We start from the raw sequence: 19,640 nt of genomic DNA, 5'->3' as shown, positions 1-19,640 counted from the left end.
TCCGGCCCGAGTATGCTGATGTCATTTTATGCGCGCCTAATTTGCAGTCTAGCGTGTTTTGATTACGATTATTTTTGTATTCTCTTATTTTGTTTGCGATGCCCATTTTGTAGCTGAACTTCGTGTTTCTGTGCTTGGTCACTCGTGTAGTTAATGTTTTGAACGATTCCTGTGGAACCGCAAATGGAATCACAATTGCATACCATTCAACTCAATAAACAATATTATTATTACCATTTGGACAAGAGGCGAATTTTCTTCTCTTAGTCCGTTCCGAGTCTACTTTGGACCGATTAATAACTCTTCGCAACTGTTGCGAGCTTTGGTATCGGCAGGAAACCAACCTGGAAATTTGGATTCGAGCCAACTACGGATCGTCACTGGGACTCCTCTACTTTTCGATGATTACGTAAATAATCAGCTTTCGCCCCGCTCCTGAACGAGTGAACTCCTTATGCACGCGACGATATGCGACTGTTTTTACATCCTGGAAGAAAACACTCGACTGCCGTAAATTGCGCGAATGCTTCCTTTTATTGGGGTTGTTGTCACGGTACATTCTGTTGGAACGATGCCCGAGTCCATCGAGTGGGGGGGATTCGGCCCATTAGAATTCCCCAGAAAAATTGAACGATCTCAGTTTGTTCTCCATTCATCTGGGCGTTGCTATCGGCACGTTCAACTTCGGTAACTTCTGTTTCGAGGAAACTTAATTGGGGTCGGTTGCGGACGGATTGATCGATTCTTGCAAAACACAAACGCGGGGTGTACGGACAATGGTTCGTCCACCCCGCTACGCCTTTACTTTTCCCGATCGATCCGGGTGGTTTACATCGCAAAATGCCTCGCGCAGAGATCCGTATCCGCATGAGTTACGTCCACCCTCTTCGATTATCTCCGTAGCGTGCTGTCGGCGAAGGAAGCCTAAAAATAATTCGTGGGGGGGCGCTCTTCGTTCAGAGAGTTTCGCTGTCACGTTTGATAAGCGGTCGTTGGCTGTCGAAGGATCGACACAGGGCGGACGGATGCGGTCTTGGCGATGGCACGAAGCCAGAAGGTGGCAATATTCCCAAGAAATCTTAGTTAAACAGAAGGGATCGAGACAGAAATGTTTTAGACGAAATAGGCGACATAACGAGGAACACAATGGTTGCGGGGTTGAAAAACCCAGTGAAGTGAACGCCCCCCACGGAACACCCAGTCGGCTTCGTCGGTTCACCATTCCTTCCGTTGATCCATCAAATTTAAGGTCCGAAAGTAAATAAATTTCCTCTTCTGCCTCTTTTGAGAGCGATAGAAAGTGAGAGACAGATTCGTGACCACTGCGGCATAAAATCTGAACCGAGCACTGCCGACTTACGGGGATGGTCCGTTGTGCCGCAAGAAGACGGCTGAACTCTTTCAGTGACGGTTCCACTTAACCAGCCGTTCCTATTGAACGTCACGTGCACGGTTGCATGCCCTTTTGTTGGAATGTCTGCGAAAGGATATGGCGACAAAAATTCTTCCCCGAAACACGCGGTTTAAGCAAAAGGAGGAATTTTTGATGGAGTCTAAGAGGAAGAGGGACCCACCATCGAAAAATAAATGCCCCGAGTACAAACAAACCAAACTATTATATTGAGGCCACCCCAATAACTAAATTCATCTGCCGTGCTGGTCTTTTTGTGTCTCTTAATTGCGGGTGTTCTCTGCTCCATTTGTCTGTTTGCTGGACGAAAAACCCCACGTTTTTTCTGGGGAAAAACCTACGCCTGACACTGACTGACTCAATTATTATTATTAAAATCAGTTTATTTCGCAAGAAACCTTCGGTCATCCCGGGACGGCTCTGTGCCAGAAGGGTGTGGATATTTACAGACTAAGGTGCGAGGAACACAATGTACAATAAACAAGAAAAATTGAACGATTGAAAAATTGTATATTTAATCCTGTAGAAGTCTCGACCCGAGCCTTCTACAGGATTAAATATACATAATATCCAAAATATATGATTGCGTGAAGACAAAAAGTCTTTGTCATATACAAATAGGCAGGTTAAAAAAAAAAACAAAAAAAGCCTGCCACGTCCAGCAGCAGGTGAGTATTATAAGTTCATTATCTGGTAGCAGTTCTTGAGGATTTCCTTCCTGTGCCCCGAGTATAATCCTTTCTGGGGCAAGAAAACGCCTTAATGTCGTTGTTGTTGTTGTTGTTCTTTAGTCCTTGACACGGACGGCAGCGTCATCGGGGTTCGCTGCGTGTACAGAAGGGAAAACAAGGGGATGTTCCCCACACCCTCTGTCGGAAAGTCCCCAGCGAGGTTCGCTTGTCGCTGGACGGGAGATTTCTTACAAAAATCTTTTCGTTTCAGCGAGGGTTCGCTTCCCCCTGGTCCGTCACTCGGCCGGCCGAAGGGGGTGCAGAAAAGGCAACGGAAGGATCGACCTCGATATTTACGGATTAATTAAGATTGCCGGTTTAGTAATACTACTTCGAATCCCCCAACAAAATAAAGAAGCTCGGGGTATTTGTTAAAACGCGCCAGTTCAAATAGTCACAAACGGGGCGAACCCACTTATCTGGATTTTGAGCTGTTCTTCCGTAAGACTCAGAAATTATATTTCAGGTATAAAAAAAAAACAAGGAGGAAAGGGGTCGTACGGTAAGGGAACAGGGAAATAAAATTAGTGGAAAGAAGAAACCCGCAAATGCTTATTAAAAGACCTTCTAACGGAGTACCGCACGTGAAACACAAAGCTCGAAGAAATTCCGTTCTACGGAATGACCTTTAACATCCCACCGAGTGCTTGATGAGAAGAGGGCGGGCGAAATAAATTCGGACAATTAAGTTTATTGCTACGTTAAAGGGGGGATCGCGGTCTAATACGGTTTCTAACGGTTGAATGGTTTTTTGTTTTTTTTTTCCTTAAGTTACTAGTAGAAGAATTTCGAATTATCAAGCAGTTCTAAATGTGCATTGCGAGATTCTGGACTTTAAAAGAAAAAGAGTACTGAAAAGGGGGAGTTCTCCGAGTTTTGTTCAGAGAGAGAGATCGGAGGAAGAAAAGCACGGGGCGAGTTATTCGGAAGGCTCTCCTGACATTGAGATTGGTGAGGAAGGAATCTCAATATCGATCCAAAATCCCTTTGGTTAATAGGAAGGTTGTTGAGTATGCCAGAGGAAGGAGATCCCCAATAGGATTAGAGAAACTGGGCTTTTTGTTCTTCTGGGTCAAGACGTGGGAGAACTGTAAGACAAGACCACAGATTCGGAATACACTGATGGAGATACATTGACTAATAGCAGATATCTATGAGCATGAACTAGAAGATTGGGCGGGGTGACTGACCACTATCGTTGTAGTAATCGAGTTGCAAATGACAATAAGATATCAGTGGATTGGGTATGTTCATTAATGATATTATGGTATCGAGTTGCTAGACCTGAATGAGCCTGTGTTATTCGAGTTGGTATAGCGAAATTTAGTCTTTTTCCTGGAGTGTGGATCCTTCAGACAATTGCAGAGAAAGTATATGTTTTTACGAAATTGTAATCCCTTAAAAATTTGTAGAGTCAAATATAACGATTGCTATTTTTATGGTTGAATTCATTGCCTCAAGTTACAGCTCAAATCACTGGAACCAATACAACTTAAATCTCTCTGATACGCAACGGTCCACTGGAAGGTGCAATTTATGTGGGACAGCGACCTATGGCAGAGTCTGGTCCTTTGCAATTGTGACTGACTAGAAATCGGGAGTCACCAAATCCGAAGGAACCTTGCGGATTAACTCGAGACTCGAGGAAATCTGCAAGGTTCTGGGAGGGAACAGAAGTTCTATCAGCGTTGACCGCATTAGGTAGAAGGAATCTGTTTAGAACAGATGGTATTCATTTGAACAAAGATAATGCAAGGATTTTGCCAGTATCACTGAGGATACCTTAACAGTTCAGCAAAACTGCTAGTTAGAGGGAGAATGATAATATACATCCGCGTTTATCCGATAATATTAAAGGAACGCTCGCATTCACCTCAAGAATTCTTCTTTGCTGCCATAACAGCTGCCGATAACGTATTCTATGGGTAATGTTTCAAATGAGAGGAAAGATAAAAGTTGGGATGGAAACCTAATTAACTTCAAGGGGTGTGTCAGGGTTGCAAACAATAGAAGATTACTTAGTGTCAATTGTATCTACAGTAATATCAGGAGGGTTTCCAAAAAACGGATGGATTCGAATTCCTGGTTTAGACAACTGATGCTGACATAACAGAGTTAACAGAAATGTGGTGACAGTAACACCAACCCTGAAATTGGGGAACGGTATTTCCACTCCTGTATGTATTAGTATTAGCCGCATGGTGCAAGAGAGCCTATGGCTTATGCTGCACCAGCCAAAAAACAAAAAAAAAACCCTAATAATTAATAAAAGAAAAGGAAATTAAACCTACCATCCCATGCGCTTCCCTGACCCGAAAGTACTATCCCGATGACCTTTGAATTTCCCCAAACTGTCGGCCTCTACCACCCATTAAGGCAACTTATTCCAGTAATTTATAACTTGCTGGCTAAAATAAAACTTCCTGCAATCCAGTCTAAATATTTAATTTGAATCTACGGCCCCTTCTTCTACAATCATTTATAACCGTAAAAATTTTGTCCTCATTAATTTTACTAATGCTGCTCAGAGCCTTAAACACCTCAATCAAATTTCCTCTAAGGTGTCCAAACTCTGCAACCCGCATATTCGAGGTCTTTCTTCATAAGGACGCCCTTTTGCCGATCTCACCAGGCGTCTTTGCACCCTTTCAAGAAGCTCGATGTCTTTCTTTAGGTGCGGTCTCCATACTTGAATACAGTATTCCAAGTGTGGTCTAACATAAGCCTTATATAATGGGATTATCACGTCCCTATCTCTACTTGCAAAACTTCCATAGATCATCGATAGGACACCATGGGCCTTCCTTGCGACCTGTTTACAATGCTCAGAGAATTTCATGTCTGACCGTATCGTAACACCCAAGTCCCTTTCCTCCAGTACTGGGTTTAGTTGAACTCCACCAAGTGAATACGTTATTTTGGGATTACTGTTTCCCAAGTGTAATACCTTACACTTTGTTGGATAGAAAAATGGCATTAGCATTAGTACAGGCATTTGATGCAAGAAAGCAAGCTTATGCAGCATCAGCCAAAAAAAAAAAAAAAAAAAAAAAAAAAACCCACTTCCACTTCACCCCTCTGTTCGTTCAAAATACCTGTCCAGCTGAGCCTTAAACTTATTTAGGCTATCAACCTCCACCACAAGGGATGTCAGTCTGTTCCACCAACCAACCACCCGCTGGCTAAAGGCAAATTTCCGCACGTCTATCCTATAATTGTCCTTCCTCAATTTGAATTTATGCCCTCTCAGGTGATTTTTCTGAGCTAGAGGGAGAATCCCATCAGCATTGAGCATGCTTAAACCATTCAAGGCTTTATACAACTCTATCAGATCACCTCGCTGGTGCCTAGTCTCCAGACACTGTAATTTGCAAAACTTAAGCCTTTCTTCGTAAGAGCACCCCTTTGTTCCATTCACTAATCTTGTTGCCCTTCTCTGTACTCGTTCCAGCAGCTCTACATCCTTCTTGAAATGAGGCCTCCAGACCTGTATACAGTACTCTAGGTGTGGCCTGACCATTGCCTTATACAATGGAATAATCACCTCCTTATCCCTGCTGGAAAAGTTCCTGTATATCATTGACAATACTCCATGAGCTACTCTTGCAGCCCGTCTGCACTGCTCAGAGAACCTCATATCTGCCTGCACAACCACCCCCAAGTCCCTTTCATTCTCTACCACTGTCAGTGTAGTACCACAGAGTTGATATGTTGCTCTGGGGTTGCTGTTTCCCATGTGTAGTACTTTACATTTGTCAATGTTAAACTTCATTTGCCATCTGCTCAACCTTTCCAGATCCTGTTGCAACAGCATAGTGTCAGTAGTGTCCTTGACAATCCTGGCACCTTTGTATCGTCTGCAAACTTGCACATTAAGCTTGATATACCATCATCAATATCATTTATAAATACAGAAAACAATAATGGACCCAACACTGAGCCCTGAGGGACTCCACTAATAACATTAGTCCAACGAGCAGTGTCCATTGATTACCACTCTCTGTCTTCTCCCCCTCAACCACCCCTTTATCCATAGCAGCAATTTGCCTCCAATGTCACACTGCTCCAATTTGTGTGCCAGTCTTCCATGTGCAACAGTATCAAAAGCCTTTCTAAGATCCAAGTATATAATATCAAAGTTATTCCCTGCATCCAGTTCTTTTGTGACTGCATCATAGTATCCAATCAAATTGGTCAGACAAGACTTCCCCTTAACAAAGCCATGCTGTGTCCGAGCTATAACTGAAGTCTTGTCTAAATGATCCTGCAGTGCTTCTTTAAGAAAAATGGCATAGCTGTCATTTTTCTGACCATTCCTGAAGTCTACCTAGGTCTCTGTGAAGAAGCTGTGTTGTAAGTCGATTCTTGTTCCTTAACGAGTAGCCACAGTGGTGAAACTAGACCCCAAATGTTTTCCCTACATTAAGGTCAAACTGTCATTTTTGGTTTTACATAGGGGTTGACATTTTTTGTAAAACCAAAATTAAACCTGAACATGCTTACCCGTAGAACTCATCTGAAACATGCAACAACCTAAACACATAAGGAGTTAATATCTGCAAACTAATCATAAGTCGCATTAAAAATTTAACGTAGTAGTAGTAGTAGTAGTAGTAGTAGTAGTAGTAGTGGCACATGATGCAAGAAAGCAAGTGTAGGAGCTTATGCAGCATCAGCCAAAAAAAAAAAAAAAAAATCATCACGCCATTCCCTCCAAATGCCTGTCCAGTTCCTCCTTAAATTTATTTAACCTATCAACTTCCACAACGACAGATGGAAGTTTGTTCCAGCAATTAACCACCCGCTGGCTAAAGGCAAATTTCCGCACATCTATTCTACATCTGTCCTTTCTTAATTTGAACTTATGTCCCCGTAGGTTCGTATTCTGAACAAGTGGGAGGATCCCATCAGAATTCAGCGTGCTCAATCCATTCAAGGCCTTATAGACCTCAATCAGATCACCGCGCAGGTGCCTAGTCTCCAGCCACTGCAATTTGCAGAACTTAAGCCTCTCTTGGTAAGAGAATCCCTTCATTCCCCTCACCAATCGTGTTGCTCTTCTCTGTACACGCTCAAGCAAATCTACATCCTTCCTAAAATGAGGCCTCCAGACCTGTACGCAGTACTCAAGGCGTGGCCTGACCATTGCCTTATACAGAGGGACAATCACCTCCTTTTCCCTGCTAGCAAAATTCCTATATATCATTGACAAAACCCCATGACCTGCCCTAGCAGCCTGTCTGCATTGCCCAGACTACTTCATATCTCACTGCACAATTACTCCCAAGTCCTTTTTCATTTTCTACCACTGTTAGTGTAGTACCACACAGTTGATACGTTTCTCTGGGGTTACTTCTACCCATATGCAGTACTTTGCATTTGTCAAGGTTGAACTTCAGTTGCCACTTCTTAGCCCATCTGCCCAAATTATCTAGATCCTGTTGCAGTAGCACACTGCCATTACTGTCATTAACAACCCTGCCAACCTTTGTGTCATCTGCAAACTTCGACATTAAGCCTGATATACCTTCATCAATATCATTGATAAATACACAAAACAACAGTGGACCCAACACCGAACCCTGTGGGACTCCACTAATAACATTAGTCCATGAAGAGCAGCACCCATTGATTACCACCCTCTGTCTTCTCCCACTTAACCATCCTTTTATCCATTGTAGCAACTTACCCTTAATACCATTCTGCTCCAATTTGTACAGTAGTCTTCCATGCGCAACAGTGTCAAAAGCTTTCCTGAAATCCAAGTATATGATATCAAAATTATTTTTCGCATCCAGTTCCTTTGTGACCACATCATAATAACCAATCAAATTTGTCAGACAAGACTTTCCCTTAACAAACCCATGCTGTGTTTGAATTATTGCTGCAGTCTTGTCTAGATGATCCTGCAATGCATCTTTAACCAGTGACTCCATTATTTTACCCGGAACAGAAGTTAAACTAACTGGTCTGTAATTACTCGTGTCACCCTTCGATCCACCTTTGTGAATTGGGGACACATTTGCACATCTCCAGTCCGTGGGAACCTCCCCTGAGTCCAAGGATGCTCTCATAATTATGGCTAAGGGTTTGCTTAGTTGCTTTGCCGCCTCCTTTAAAATAACTGGATAGATCCCATCCACCCCAGGTGCCTTTCTTATGTTTAACTTCAACAATTTCTCCTCTACTTTGCTCTCAGTTATTACAAAATCATTAAGCACACTGCTACAATTTGATAACCTTCTTCCATTTTCAAACTGTAATAATTCCTCACGTGTGAATGTAGATGCAAAATACTCATTCAGTTTGTTTGCTATCTGAGCAGGATCATCAACAGTCGAACCATCGATGTCAAGTGGACCAATCATATTCATCCCCTTCCTTTTAGAGTTTATATAAGTAAAGAAATCCTTGCTGTTTTTCTTAGCATCCTTTGCCAAAGATTTCTCGTAATCTGCATTCGCCTGCCGAACCTCCTTTGTGACCTGATTACAGACTAGCTTATATCTGCTACAGGCTTCTGCGTCACCTGATAATTTATATGCATCCCATGCATTTTCTTCTCTGTTACCAGTTTCATTAGTTCATTAAATAACCATTTAGGCCTAAACCTTGAACGATATTTCTTAATCGGTATATAAAGTCTAGTAGCTTCCACGATTAATTCCTTGAATGCTTCCCACTTAGAATTTACTGTTTGTAACATCATCAGTTGATCCCACTGTACAGAATTTAAAAACTGTCTGAGACCACTGTACTCCCCTTTACGGAAGCAAAAACCCTTTCCTTTACCCCTGACGGTAGTTACCTCTTTGAGTAAATCCCACTTCAGCACACTGTGATCACTGCCACCTAGTGGTTCCTTTATCTGCAAATTCCTAATACACGAATGATCACTGCTGGTAACCAGATCAAGAGTGTTACTTTCTCTGGTTGCCTCTCGAACATGCTGCTGCAGAAAACAATCATCCAATAAATCCACAAAAGTCTGACTGGTGTGTGAGTGACCAACCCACAAGTTCCAGTCAATATCTGGGAAGTTAAAATCCCCCATTATAAGACATTCAGATTTACTGGCCCACTCTATTTCTCTGTACAATTGTTCATTGTACTCATTCAAGTCATTAGGCCTATAACACACTCCTACCCTTATTTTTCCTTTCGCAGTGCTTATCTCGCACCAAACTGACTCAACAGAGCACTGTTCATCTATATTAACTGGGTGCACTTCCTTTGATTTTTTAATATTTTACATTTCAACTCAACCTTCAGAAAAATAATGAAATTTCAGAATAATTTCTGATTAGAATTGCTGAAAAACGTAATCTAATTAATATTTTTACGATTGTTTGATAATTTCCATCAATAAATACGATAAATATTTCTATCGACAATTTATTGTTAACTCTATTGACTGGGTTGTCGTGCCACAGTATAAACAGAATTTTTTTTTTATATTTCTGTAACTAATAGTTTAATAGACATAACACTTCAGAGGTGAGCCCAAAAGAAGCCCAATTTTTGTAATTCTTACCTAGTCCTTAATACATGTATTAAGTACCACATAATATTTGGCCCTAATGATATTAAGAGTAGGAGACCGGCAGAATTACTTAACAAGTACAGGTCACTGTTGAACAAAAGCCGAGAATTAGGGTTGAATTTGAAAGTGTCTGCAATTCTGCCCAGACACGATAGGAGGGAGTATATGATGAGAGCCCTGTCAATCAATTCGGCCCTGGAAAGATTGTGCAAGGCTCAAGGGGTAGACTTTTTTTCAGCCTGGACTCTACTTGTTAACAGGAGAGATTGCTTCTATAGGGATGGGATACACTTAAATAGAAAGGGTGCAAGAATATTTGCTGATGCTATCGAGGCAGTGTTAGGAGGGTCGGAAAACTGCTAGCTTGGGGGGAGACAAAGACCAATAGATTGACAGTAGCCACTGGCAGAGGTGAAAGAGATTCTTGCACTGCTTCTATTAGAATGAGCAGAAGCCTGAAAAACAAGATGCATGGTATTTCAGAGACTGCTGGGAGCCATTGCGGTACAAGTAAACACATGGGTTGTGTTAGGGTAGCTAAGAATAGAAACAGGTGCAGGTATACTTGCGTGTACACCAATGCTAGGAGTTTAGTAAATAAATTTGATGAATTTGAGGTATTGCTCAAAACATCGAAGGCAGATATTGTTGGGATATCAGAGACGTGGTGTCACACAGATATAAAAAAAAAAAAAAAATTTCTGTTTATACTCCGGGACGACCAAACGGTCAGGGGAGTTTACAAGATACACAGAATACAAGAAACAGCACCGTATTCAGCAGTCACGGGCTTGAACCCCGGTCATTCAAGGCACGTGTACTTATGCACCCGCGCGCCTGACCACTAGGCTACGGCATATATAAGGGATGCAGAACTGCAATTTGGGGAGTACAACGTCTACAGAAAGGATAGGAAGGGGGAAGGGGTTATGCTATTTTCTACAGAAAGGATAGACAGGATAGGAAGGGGTTATGCTATTAGTTAAGAAACACATAAAAACCAAGGAAGTGAAGCCAGTCGACATCGCTGGACAGTGCAGTGTGGAGTCAGTTTGGTGTGACATAAGCATTGGGAGATCAAAATTGAGAGTAGGAGTGTGCTATAGGCCTAATGACTCTGATGAGTATAATAAGGAACTGTACAGGGAAATAGAGTGGGCCAGTAAATCAGAGAGTCTTATAATGGGGGATTTTAATTTCCCAGATATTGACTGGAATTTGGGGGCTGGATACTCACACACTAGCAGGGCTTTTGTGGATTTATTGGATGATTGTTTTCTACATCAGCATGTTCGGGAGGCAACTAGATGGAGTAATACTCTTGATTTGATTATCAGCAGTGATTCTTCATGCATTAAGAATCTGCAGATAAATGAACCACTAGGTGGCACTGATCACAGTGTGCTGAAGTGGGATCTACTCAAAGAGGTAACTACCATTAGGGGTAAAGGGAAGGGGTATTGCTTTCGTAAAGGCGACTACGATGGACTGAGACAGTATTTAAATTCTATACAGTGGGACCAACTGATGATGTTACCAACAGCAAATTCAAAATGGAAAGCATTCAAAGAACTTATCTTGGAACCTACTAGGCTTTACATACCAACTAAGAAATATTCTACAAGGTTTAGGCCAAAATGGATGTCAGATGAACTAATGAGGCATATGGCAGAGAAGAAAAATGCATGGGATACATACAAATTAACACATGACACAGAAGCCTATGATAGATACAAGTTGATATGCAACCAAGTTACAAAGGAGGTTAGGCAGGCGAAGGCAGATTACGAGAAATCTTGGCAAGGGATGCAAAGAAAAACAGCAAAGAGTTCTTTACTTATGCAAACTCTAGAAGGAAGGGGATGAATCAGATTGGTCCACTTGATATTGATGGGTCAAGTGTTGATGATCCTGCTCAGGTAGCTAACAAACTAAATGAATATTTTGCATCGACATTCACACATGAGGAGTTATTCAGCGAGCGGAATGCCAGAGGTGTATTGAACTCTAGCAGTCAGCTACAGAATCTTGAAATAACTGAGAGTAAAGTGGAGGAGAAATTGTTGAAGATAAACACAAGAAAGGCACCCGGGGTGGATGGGATCTATCCAGTTATATTAAAGGAGGCAGCAGAGTAAGTAAGCAAACCCTTAGCCATAATTATGAGAGCTTCCTTGGACTCAGGGGAGGTACCCATAGACTGGAAATGTACAAATGTGACCCCAATTCACAAAAGAGGATCAAAGGCTGACACAAGTAATTATAGACCTGTGAGTTTAACTTCTGTTCCAGAAAAATTAATGGAGGCACTAATTAAAGAAGCACTGCAGGATCATTTAAACAAGACTTCAGCTATAGCTCGGACACGGCATGGTTTTGTTAAGGGGAAGTCTTGCCTGACCAATTTGATTGGATACTATGATGCAGTCACAAAGGAACTGGATGCAGGGAATAACTTTGATATTATATACTTGGATCTTAGAAAGGCTTTTGATACTGTTGCACATGGGAGACTGCTACACAAATTGGAGCAGTGTGGCATTGGAGGCAAATTGCTGCTATGGATAAAGGGGTGGTTGAGGGGGAGAAGGCAGAGTGGTAATGAATGGACACTGCTCGTCGTGGAGTAATGTTATTAGTGGAGTCCCTCAGGGCTCAGTGTTGGGTCGATTATTGTTTTCTGTATTCATAAATGATATCGATGATGGTATATAAAGTTTAATGTCCAAGTTTGCAGATGATACAAAGGTTGGCAGGGTTGTCAAGGACACTACTGACACTATGCTGCTGCAACAGGATCTGGTAAGGTTGAGCAGATGGGCTGAGAGATGGCAAATGAAGTTTAACATTGACAAATGTAAAGTACTACATATGGGAAACAGCAACCCCAGAGCAACGTCTCAACTCTGTGGTACTACACTGACAGTGGTAGAGAATGAAAAGGTCCTGGGGGTGGTTGTGCAGGGAGATATGAAGTTCTCAGAGCAGTGCAGATGGTCTGCAAGCTCATGGGACTTTGCCAATGAGATAGCAGCCAACCTTTCCCCCAATACCCCTACCTTCATTATATATAAAAACTAAAGTGATCTAAAAATAAGTAATTTAATCATGATTAACATAACACATAAAACGTAGGTCTGACGTAGCCGAGTGGTCAGGCGATTTTAACATGCCTACGCTTAGACATATGAAGCCACTGAAGATCTCAGAGCAGTTGTTGGTACATTTGGCTTAGTTTATCAAACTACACCTCCTACCAGGGGAAACCAGACACTGGATCAGTCAGCTTCCCTTCTGATCACTCTCCCATCACGTTTCAGTTCAACGTTACTAACGACTCAAACGCTGGCAAAGTTTTCGGGAATGAAGTGCTGACCAAAACAGTATACTCCATCAAGTACTTAACCCAGAGATCATCTTGGCACGTCTCACAGAAGTAAATTGGAAGGATCTACACAAGAACCAATTGACATCGCAATATCTAGCCTTGCTAACCAGCTAGTTGAAACTGGGACCCAAGGAGCATCCAAGCAAATAAAATTATCTGACAGATCCAATGCATGGTTCAATGCTGAAGTCAGAGAAGCATTCAAGAGGAAATAAAAAACTTTCAGAAAATGGAAAAAAGTTCCAATTCTCAGCTGACTACCAGATGTAGAAGAAAGAGCGGGCAACCTTCCTTAAATACAAAAGAAATGCAATCCGGCAGCTGGTACTCAACTGAATAAATCACTCCAAACATATTGCATCCAAATGCAACAAAGATTTCCATATGGAAGAGAAGGTATTTAGGGAATGGATATCTTTGACTTTCAACGAGGTGCCATCAGACCCAAAAACCCCAAAACTGGGCGATTTCCTCACACACTCCAGGCAGCCCTTTTCAACTATATCTCCAACAAAGCAACACCTTATAAATACCATCAATAGACCTCCCAATAAAACTACAATTGGTCCTGACGGTTTTCCTCTATTCATGGTTAAAGTATGCAGTGCCTTCATTGTGGAGCCCCTTCTGTCAATCTTTAATCAGATATTAAATTCCGGATCAATCTCGACAATATGAAATCACTACAGGGCACAACCCATACCCAAAAGTAGAAACTCTAAGGAGCCTAAGGACTTCAGACCGATTTCGGTGGGCTGCACTCTATTAAAAGTGTTTGAGAAAACTGTCTTATCAGCACTGATCGACCAATGCCTCTCTCATAGACCCAAACCTCTGCATACTGTGATCCCCAAAAGATCTGCATATACAAGCTTACTAGACACTCTGCTTAAAATTGAAACTGGTCTCAACAGTAAATCTCAGCTGGACGTCATCTTCCTGGATATTTCATCTGCTATTGATAACCTCTCAATTCTCGCTTTCATCTACATTCTGGAAAAGTACTTTGGCATTACAGGAAACCTGCTAAAAGCCATCAACCCTATCCTTACACCAAGACAACTCATCATCATCAGCCATAAATCCTTCAAACAGGAGCGTGTTATAACGCGGGGAGTACCGCAGGGAGGTGTCCTGTCCGGTTTATGGTTCGCCGCGGCCCTTGAACCTTTCCTCGCAAGGTACACTGATTTCTTATCACATGCAGATGACCTCAAATTATATATAAAATCAAATGACCCTGAACAAACCCATCTGATAAATCAGCGAGCCGCCGTCCTGATCAACAGCTTTGTAACCTATCTACTGCAGATAGGTCTGGAGCTAAACATATCTAAATCACCCCAAATCACATTTACAAAAAAGAAAATCGAAAATGACATCGCAACGGAGGGCAGATAAGGAAAGTGAAGGCTCACACCGACCTCGGCTTCACTTGGGACGAGGGCCGGCCTCACTTTTCAAAACCATTTTTCGACCATGAAAACTAAGACTTTTTCGGCGATGTGGGCAATTCGACAAGAGCTGAAAGGGGTTACTGAACGTAGATGTAGTCGGAGGATACGTCCAGCGGTGCCTACAACCTATTGTGATCACATGTGGGCATCACCAATCTGGTCTTCTGCACCGACCTCGTACATAAACAGATTCCTAGCAGTCGAGTAGTGGGTAATGCGATGGATTGGATGAACAGAGTCACGGGCAGCGCATTCACTATCTAACCCCAGGGCTGTTTTATATGACAACAAACTTAAAAATCACTCCCTGGAGAATTCACATTGCATCCAGGAATATTCTTCTTCTGTCTCAGATGCTAACTGGTGTGATTGACGCCCCCAGTCTTCACGGAGTTATCGCTACTCCACGTGCTGGACGCAGTAATGACAATCCCTACTTACCGTTGCATTCTACACTATCAAACCTGTGCTGTCTTTCCGAACAACGCAGTCCCCCTCTCAATACATTGTCAATAGATCCTCTATCCCGAGAAATACTGTGAAGGCAAGCAATACAGAGTGAAGAGCTTCTCTGAAGCTTACAGCTTGCTTGAACTATAGAAGTATGAAGAAGAAGAAGCTTGAACTAGAAAGAAGAAGGAACTTGAACTTTATAAATAGGAAGGAGTGACCAAAATATAAAATAACTGTTGGACATATACTTTTAAATGGTACTGTGAATAATTTCCTCTTTTAAAGTTTCGATAATTACATTCTGTAAATAATACTGCAAATGATTCGCACTGCTGTAAATATGGTAAACGTGATTTGTAAATATTGCTTTGCAAAAATTGCCATTCTTGCATTTCTGTACACCCTTCTAGCCGGTCGGCTGTGTAAAAGAGGTGAAAGCAATCATTTGCTATAATAATAAACGGATTTAATAATAATAATAATAATATACAGGAATTTTTCCAGCAGAGATAAGGAGGTGATTATTCCCTTGTATAAGGCAATGGTCAGGCGACACCTAGAGTACTGTATACAGGTCTGGAAGCCTCATTTCAAGAAGGATGTAGAGCTGCTGGAACGAGAAAGATTAGTGAATGGAACAAAGGGGTGCTCTTACGAAGAAAGGCTTAAGTTTTGCAAATTACAGTGTCTGGAGACTAGGCACCAGCGAGGGGATCTGATAGAGGTGTACAAAGTCTTGAATGGTTTGAGCAACAACAGTTCTGAGACGGCTGTTGTTGTTATTTGGTTTTTAGGAGCATTAGCAACTAAGGCCATATTGCTCCGGGGATATGCGTTTGTTATTCCTTGACCTTTCGGTATTGTCCGTATTTGATAGTGCCTGAAAGGGCATGAATTCAAATTGAGGAAAGACAGATGTTGGATAGATGAGCGGAAGTTTGCCTTTAGCCATCTGGTTGTTGATTGCAGGAACAAACTTCTATCTGTTGTTGTAGAAATTGATTACTTAAAAGATTCTAGGCAGAAATGGACAAACTTTGGAGTGAGTGGATGGCTGAAATGAGAAGGATCTGTGTGGGTTTTTTTTTTTTTTTTTTTTTGGCTGATGCTATATAAGCTTGGTTTCTTGCATCAAATGCCTCTACTAATGCTAATGCTAATCTAAGTAAATGTATTACAAATTATGCGTTATTGTCTACGAATTTCAAGAAAATTACGTAAATCTGAAAAGTAGCCGCAGGTCGTTAGTCCCTAAACAACTGAGTCGAAGGTTTTTAGACCCTGAGAACAAGATTAACCGAATTGGTACAGTTACCACATTTACTGATATTTTCCAATTTAAGGATGCCACGTTGACCCAAAAAATCAGAATCCCGAAGCGAACACGATGAGTTCCTCTCGAATCCCTCTTGAGAAGAAGGTTGGAATGGCGCAAAGTTCTTGGCGTTACGAATGGAGGTATCAAAGATTGTCCGTCGCAATTGGTCGAGTACTACGAAATAAAAAAAATAAATAAATTAAATTTTCTGTTTATGCTCTCGATGATTGGCTGCTTAGGACTCCTGAATTTCAAAATGTGCGACAACTTGCGTATGCAGATGACATTATCATTTTAGTGAATGGAAACTCAAGATCTGAATTAGAACTCTATGCCAATAAAGTACTCTTTGAACTATCGTCCTGGTCCTCTAAGAACAAATTAAAATTATCCCCAACAAAATCGAAGATCATGATTTTTAAACACAAATTAGACTATCACAGACCACCAGTTGTAAAACTTGACAAGAAATCACTTCCACTTGTCCGAAGCACCAAATTTTTAGGAGTCATCATCGACGACCGCTTTTCCTTTACTGAGCATATTCAACATCTGTCTGTCAAAGTTAAGAGTTTTACCGCGATGCTGCTCCAAATTACCAGACATGACTGGGGACTGAACACTAAAACCCTACATCTATTTTACAATGCTGCCATAATCCCAATTACAACCTACGCTGCCAGCCTTTGGTTTAGACGTACTGCACTCAAAACAGTACAAACCAAGTTATCCACTATTCAACGTTGCTTTCTCCTCAGCCTACTTCACGTTTGCCGAACAGTATCAACTCCAGCTTTACAGACTCTTGCAGGCACCATACCACTTGACTTGCATGTTGTGTTTAGAGGGCTTTGCTTTTACATCCGCAAAGGCATTTCTGTGGAATTTCAGGGAATCATTGTTAACCCTCAGACTGATCCCAAAACTGAGCGAACCAGATGCTGGAATTTGTTAGTGAATACCTGGCAGAATAGATGGAATTCTACCGAAAAAGGAGCTATCACCAAAAACTTCGTTCCCGACGTAACTGCACTACTTGCATCATCCACCAGAAAATGGTTTTCACCCTCACTGTTTACCTCCTACATACTAACTGGACATGGCTCGCTTAACGCAAAACTCTACCAATTCAGACTTTCCAATACAGTCTCCTGTCGATGTGGGCTACCGGAAGACTCTCCTCACGTACTTTTTGAATGCTCCATTTACGATGATCTAAGATCGGCTCTTAAGGCAACAGTACCAAACTTGTGTCCCGGAGGTGAGAAGATACTCATTTCTGTCAACAATTTCCAGGCCCTTCAAACCTTCTGCAATGCTGCTTTTAATCGCAGGAAGGCTCTCAACCTCAATGTTAATTCAAGAAATGAAACTGAAAATGCATCATAAATCATAATACAACTGTGCGCTGCCTCGTCGTCCTGATGACGTCATATACAAAATTGTTGTGGCTTTCAAGAACACACAAAGATTTTGACAGATGCTGCACTTCTCTGACTCATCCTTTATCAAGACTCTCTTCAACTAAACCTCTGCTCAGTGATACCGTCATCTACCAGAGACTTCTGACACCACTCCAGATTAACAGAATTCAGAATTATATCTAGAACTTGTTCCTGCCGATCATGATTGAATGACATTACAACTTCTGTTTGACAATACACCTTTTCTCTTTGTGGACCACTTTGGGCAGCACTGCATACAGATGTGGGCAAGAAATGGATAAAGATTTTATTTTTATTTTTTTTTTTTTTTTTTTTTTTTTTACTTTATGCTATTGTGTGTGTGTGTGTGTGTGTGTGTGTGTGTGTGTGTGTGTGTGTGTGTGTGTGCGTGCGCGCGCTGTTGCCGGCTTGCTGGCGCGGGGTTCTTTTGAATGGCTCCAAATCCTCTTTGGACATTCAGTACGTGACTGTTGAGGTTGGCCATGGTTCTTGCGCAGTTGTGGCCTACCTCCCCGTGGTGTAGACGGACACTGGGCAGGCTTTCCAGGTGATCGCCTGCCTGGTGACAAAACGGCCAGAAACAACTAAACAACACAACAACACACACACTGCACGAACATAACGTTACACACATTTCTGGCCTGTTACAGTGCTTTCTGTAACCATCACAGTGTACAAAGACGGAGATGAACTTTCGTTCAGGTGCCGTCCTAAATAAGATACTATACATATACATTATGCTCGAGTCAGTAGAGTTTGCAATAAATCCTGAATACAAATATTTATCGTATTTAGTTTCCACGGGTTTGAATCCCGGTCTACTCAAGGAATGACCACTGGGCTACGTGAGGCCCAATTAATAGTTCGTGTCTGAAATGTGAAAAGCTGGGCAGTGAAGCGGAAGAAGTCTCCACCGCGCCACAGAAACGCAAAGGGTCGGGTCGGGTCGGGTTGGGTTCGAGCCCAAATTTGCGCAGTTGGCGAACCGTGATCAAGTATGACGTGTCATCGATTTGAATATCGAGGATTTTGCTTCGGCAAAAGAGAGAAAAATTCAGTTGAAACACATTTTCAGTTTGTATTCGGCAACATTTGCTCTTTTTCTACGATTTTATTTTAACGTCTTTTAATCTCTTCCTACTGTTTTTGTACGAATATCTCCATTCAATCTTTCTCACTTTCTTTTTCTTCTTTAGCTCCTTCGTTCTATTTTCTTTTTAATCAACGTTGCCGCTCTTCGCAATTGTAATAAACTTTTGTAGATTCCAAAGGTGGAGAGTACCCGCGTTAGAAGGGGGGGCATTTACATTTTGTGGGATTGGAGGGGAAGGTTTCGCTGCTGCCGTCTCTTTCTTTTTTCTACACTTTCGCGCCGTTTCAACTCGTCCTCCTCGGGGTGTCGCGAGGGAAGTGCACGAGCCCCCGAGGATACTGAAACCGGATTATTCGGAAACATCGACCTTTCACCTACCTGTTTGGCGTCTCCGACGGTGAGTCCGTCCTGCTGCGTGGAGGGCGATCTGCGTGGCGACTTCCGACTCGGGGGGTGGACACGGCGTTTGTGTCGTTGCCGCATCGTATCGTAGCGCGTCACACGATTTCTATCGGCATGGAAACAGCCGCTTGATTACGGGAAGGGAGGGCAAGTGCACGCGTCCCATCCCCCTCCACAATGTGTGTGTTTGTACACGGGCATGCGCTGTGAGAACAAAAAGCTTTCTCTTCTGAGTGCGATTGTCCGTTTCGTTCCTTATTTCAAGAAAACACTTGCGGGGCTTCTCCCTCCCTCCCCGTCCTCCTACTACCCCTCCGATAATTAATCCTCGCCGATTCGTGCACTCGTTATCTGAGTGCGGTCGCGTGCGACGGTCGAAGTGAACGCCGCGTGAGATTT

At 42.2% G+C, this 19,640-nt stretch overlaps 1 protein-coding gene across 1 annotated transcript in view; it reads right to left on the bottom strand.

The window, feature by feature from the left end:
• LOC150085119 (uncharacterized) overlaps positions 1-19,294 on the bottom strand; it is a 199,244-nt gene extending 179,950 nt beyond the window's left edge. The window contains exon 1 of the mRNA XM_090373880.1: positions 19,218-19,294. The gene's annotated coding sequence lies outside the window, so the exon portion shown is untranslated. The remainder of the gene's footprint in view (positions 1-19,217) is intronic.
• Positions 19,295-19,640: the final 346 nt, after the last annotated feature.

The sequence above is a fragment of the Mastigoproctus giganteus genome, chromosome 5 (assembly GCF_048544385.1).
Source record: "Mastigoproctus giganteus isolate SK-2022 chromosome 5, ASM4854438v1, whole genome shotgun sequence".
In the NCBI taxonomy this organism is placed as follows: Eukaryota; Metazoa; Arthropoda; class Arachnida; order Uropygi; family Thelyphonidae; genus Mastigoproctus; species Mastigoproctus giganteus.
The sequence above is the reverse complement of the archived record's forward strand: the minus strand, read 5'-3'. Positions and strand labels throughout refer to the sequence as shown.